General features: G+C 40.8%; 1 pseudogene; it reads right to left on the bottom strand.

Annotated features, from left to right (window-relative positions):
* Positions 1-1,195: 1,195 nt before the first annotated feature.
* On the bottom strand, positions 1,196-1,913 carry LOC125931368 (14-3-3 protein epsilon-like; annotated as a pseudogene).
* Positions 1,914-5,337: the final 3,424 nt, after the last annotated feature.

The following is a 5,337-nucleotide window of genomic DNA, read 5'->3' as shown; positions in this document are numbered from 1 at the left end:
TGAGATCTTGACCTGAGCTGAAACCAAGGGCCCAACGCTTAACCGACTGAGCCACCCAGGCATCCCAATATTGGGCATTTTTAATTAAGATTTGCTTTATTTAACTTTAACGTTAATCCCACGCAGTGGTTAAATAAGACCAGTACAGATTCTGTATCTGTGGCTCCAGACGGATATCCAATAGTACAAATGAGCTTCAAGTTACATATAATGAAAAGAAAAAAAAAGTTGAGGGAGTGAAGTGGGGGGGGGGGTCCCTGGCGGAAGGGGAAGGGGAAGAAACAAATAATATAATGCCCATGAAGACTTTTCCATACCACCTTCAACGGTAGCCTGTTTGAGAGGCAGGAAAAGGATACCACCTACACCTCCATAATATGATGAACCCGTCTCGTAGATGCTTGCATCACTTAGAAGTCTAATGGCTTTTGACATAATTTCTATTTCTTTTTTTAAGTTTATTTATTGCGGGAGGGAGTGGGGGGAGGGGCAGAGAGAGAGGGAGACAGAGAATCCCAAGCAGGCTCCGTGCTCTCGGCACAGAGCCGGACGCGGGGGGGCTCGATCCCCCCGACTGCGAGACCATGGCCTGAGCCAAAACCAAGACTCGCGTGCGTGGCCAACTGGGCCACCCAGGCACCCCTGTGATTTCTATTTCCAATGGTGGTCTTGCCACATTTGGCAGGAGATAATATGGTAATGCTGAAAAGGCTTCTGTGCAGTCCTGTTAGTGTCTTAAATGAATCTAAAAGAAATGCATTCTTGCCTTTAAGAACTTTTGAACAATGTAAAAAAAAAAAAACAAAAAACCCAAAAACCAACAGGGCAGAAACCTCAATTCTGAGACCAACTATAAAAAGTCAGATTTGGTGTTCCTTAGTGACTCTGGAGGAATTGCCAAGGGCGGGGTGGGGTAATGGAAAGGAGTAGGGTGGTCAGGGTGGTCAGAGGTGGTTTCTCTTGATGGCTTTTAGGTCTCACTGCCTTCCGTCTTCTACCTCCTGCAGAAATTTTTTTTTAATTTTTTTTATGTTTTTATTTATCTTTGAGCTAGAGCGTGAGTGGGGGAGGGGCAGAGAGCGAGGGAAACCCAGAATCCGAAGCAGGCCCCAGGCTCCGCGCCGTCAGCACAGAGCCCACACAGGGCTCGAACTCAACGCACCGCGAGATCACGACCAGCGCCGCAGTCGGACGCTTAACCGACGGAGCCACGCAGGCGACCCTGCAGACATTCCTTTTTCTGCTCTTTAACCATCACCCTGCACGTCTGAAGTCCATAGTATCAGATTAGAATGTAACAACCGCATCCTGAGGATAGAGTCCCCAGAGCTTCTTTCACTCTGTGTATCCATTTCTGTAATTGTATCATCAAAAGCCACTTTGGCCAACCTGCAGGCATGGTCAGAGGAATTAAGAAAGTCACAGTAGAGTATGGAAACTTTGAGAGCAAGATCTCAGCGGATGAGGGACCACGGTCGAAGTTCTAACGTTGCAGTATCGTTAGCAGCCTTAAAGCCACTGTGATAGCCCCCTTTCATCTTATAGTGAGAAAACCTTGGACTCGCCAGTGTTAGCTGCTGGAATGAAGTGTTTGCCCAGGGTGCATCCAAACTGTCAGAAAACATTGGCCCCAGCTCAGTCGCAACCACTTGCCAAGATGCCTGAATTGTTTTTAGTTTATCTACTCCTTCCATGTTTTCTTCTATCTGCTCAGTGCTGCTGCTGATTCTCCAGGAAGATCTTCTAGCCCACTCCAATGACATTTTTATATGCAATAGGTAGGAGGCTTCTTCCTTTGACTATCATCTCGACATTCGTCCCTGCGACTTTCTTCATTCATTCTGCCATTTCAATCTATCATTAAGCCCGTTTGGCCAGCTTCACCTGGACACCAGATCCTCCTGAGCATCCATGGTGGCAGCAGTTCCAGTGGGGTCTCTGTGACAGATCTAGCAAAATTCTCCTCGCGTCTTTTAAGCCAGAACAAGGCCATACATATCACTACACCAAAGCTGTAGGGGGGGTCTAGGGAAGTGAGGACCTGACATTCCCATGCTCTATTAAACGTGGACTCTGATGGCCAATAAGAAGTAAAAGGGGATTGGCTAACATGTAGGCAACTAAATTCACCGACTGATGAATGGATTAAGAAGAGGTGATATACACACACACACACACACACACACACAATGGAATACTACTTGGCGATTAAAAAGAATGAAATCTTGCCATTTGCAACAACGTGGATGGAGCTAGAGTGTATTATGCTAAGCGAAATAAGTCAGGCAGAGAAATACAGATACACGATTTGACTCACATGTAGAATTTAAGAAACACAACAGATGAACACAGGGGAAGGAAGGAAGAATAAGATAAAAACAGAGAGGGAAGCAAACCATAAGAGACTCTTAAATACAGAGAATGAACCGAGGGTTGCTAGAGGGGAGGTGGGTTGGGGGATAGGTTAAATGGGAGATGGGCGTTAAGGAGGGCACTTATTGGGATGAGCACCGGATGCTGTACGTGAGTGATGAATCACCGGGTTGTACTCCTGAAAGCAATACTACACTGTATGTTACCTGTGAGAAATAAGTCCACTGACCCAATCAAAGGAGGGACATGGAGACTTGGAGCACAGTGAAGTGTGGCTTTAATCAATGTTCTTGCAAGAGCAGGTGTCTGATGGACAGGCACACGCGGGGCAGTTACAGCAGGCAATTTATCTCCTAGCATGAAGTCCCTCCCCTGATTCCTCATTGGCTGAGTACCACAGAGGTTACAGCCTTACCCGGATGTCGCCTATACCCATGTAAGGCAAAAAGTAGTCTGATTGGAACAAATGTACCTTCCTGAGGTGATGCAGAGACTTCCAGTCCCTCCTCTCTACTCTATGGCACATGCTCATTGCAAAGCCCCTCCACAAAAAGCCTGTGAAATGGAGAGGGGAAGAAGAACCAGGAAGTGAAGTGTCTAAGGGTTTGGGACTCCACCGTGTGTGTGTGTGTGTGTGTGTGTGTGTGTGTGTATGTGTGTGTGTGTGGGGGGGGGTACATATTTCTAGTAGGTTGTAAACCTGCAGTTAACTGGACAGCACAGTTTTATTTAGCATTGCTGAAAGTGAATCATCTCCCTTACTTCTCACATTAACTAATCTGAATTTAGGTAAATAAATTTAAAATGTAAAAAAGAGAAAAAATAAATAAAAGTGCTATGGTCATCTACTAAGGGAAAAAATGATTGGGCTTTTCTTAGATTTTCAATAATACAGAGGCTAAAAATAAAAATAATATCAGAAAAATTTTGTAAATCATATATATATATATATATACACACACACACGGGTATACATACACATGTATATATGTGTTTACACATGTATATGTACATATAAGTACACAAATCATAAGTCTATATAATTTATTGAATTTTATACACAATGAACATAGTTATAAAGTCACCCAGATTAAGAAAGACTATTACTAGCATCCCAGAATCCCCTCTTTTACCGATCAGCTCTCCAGATGTAAGCATTATCTCAACTTCCAACATCTCTTATTAATTTTGCCTGTCTTAAAATTTTCTATAAAAATCAAATAATTTTTTTTTTTTATAAATTGAAGAATACAATATGTGTACTCTGTTGTGTTTGGCTTTTATTCAGTCACTTTTGCACAAATTGAAGTTGAATTTGGTCCATGCTGAACTCTTTCCCCTATTGTGGTAGTATTACTCAATAAAATCTACCCTTACCACTTTAAGTAGTATCTGGCTTTATTTATCTTTCACAGCAATTAAGGACATAGAGCATAGCCAGGCTACAGTGTTTCAAATCCCAGCAGAACCACCAGCTTGGTCAAGTACATAACTTCTATGTATCTCAGTTTCCACATCTGAAAATAGGAATAATAATAATAATAATAATAATAGGTTTGTAGACAGGATCACGTGAGCTAATCCACGTAATTAACTTAGAAGAGAGCCTGGCACATAGTAAAGGCTATGTGATGCTTTTACTAATTACTATCACTGTTCCTCAGCAACGTGCTTCATAGAAATTGGTGGAAAATTGACATAGAGGGAAATATCTGCATAAATATTTGTAATGTTTCTGTCAAAGAGTGACTTTTAAAAAAATGTCCTCATGGGGCGCCTGGGTGGCTCAGTCGGTTAAGTGTCTGACTGGTTCAGGTCATGATCTCATGGCTTGTGAGTTCGAGCCCTGCATCGGGCTCTGTGCTGACAGCTCAGAGCCCGGAGCCTGCTTCACATTCTGTGTCTCCCTTGCTCTCTGCCCCTCCCCTGCTCACGCTCTCTCTGTCTCTCTCTCTCTCTCAAAAATAGACATTAAAAAATTTTTAAAACGAGTCATCGTAAGTTAATAATAGGAATGAATGTTCTGATAGAAATGTTTGTAAAAAGCAGCAACAGACAATTCATAACAAAAACAAAAATCTGTCAATAAATGTATGAATGCAATTTGACCAAAGAAGAAATGCAAACAAACAAACAAAAATATAAGAACCAACAATGAGACATCATTTATCTTTCTGAGCCTGGCAAAGATGAAAGAATAAAAGAAAACTAAAATACCCAGTGTTGGTAAACATGTAGGAAAATGAACACTCATTCTTGGTCTCTTAAAGTTTCAAAATAGTACAATTTTCCAGAAAGTTATCTGTCAATGAGTATAGAAATTTTTATATGTGTATATATACTAAAGAAATACCCCTACTAGGAATATATCTTCATAAAATTATTGGAAAAAGGAAAAATATGTATAAAAATAGTAGTCTTTGAATTGCTTATAAATGAAAAAAAAAATACAAATGCAAATGCCCATCTATAGAGGTTTGGTTAAATAAATCATGATATTTCCACATAAGAGAATGTTAGAAAGCTGTTTACATATGATGCTACTTTATTTAGTGAATAAAATTCATTGACTAGAGAAAATGTCCACAACACAATGATGCATGAAAAAAGCAGATTGTGGAACAGCATGTAAAAATGTGATAGCTTTATCTAGTTGGCAGGATTTCACTGATATAAACAAATCATCTTCTAGTTTTCATATTACTTGAATTTTCATAAATATTTATTTTTGGAAGCTAAAAAAAATTTGAAAACAACAAAAGTGGCACGGTCTTAAGTAGTAGATGAAGAACGAATATAGAAATTTTTAGGACAAAAGCAGTGAGATTAAAACAGTGCTCAGAAAGAGCCTGCTTTCCCAGCATTATGTAGTAGGACTGCTCACAAGGAACATCCTATGAGAGTTCAGTTAGAAACGCACCTGTGGTCTTAGGGCAACTTGGAGAAACGTGACATAGGCCCTAA

This window comes from Panthera uncia, chromosome X (assembly GCF_023721935.1).
Source record: "Panthera uncia isolate 11264 chromosome X, Puncia_PCG_1.0, whole genome shotgun sequence".
Lineage (NCBI taxonomy): Eukaryota > Metazoa > Chordata > Mammalia > Carnivora > Felidae > Panthera > Panthera uncia.
This window is presented reverse-complemented; position numbering and strand designations above follow the sequence as displayed.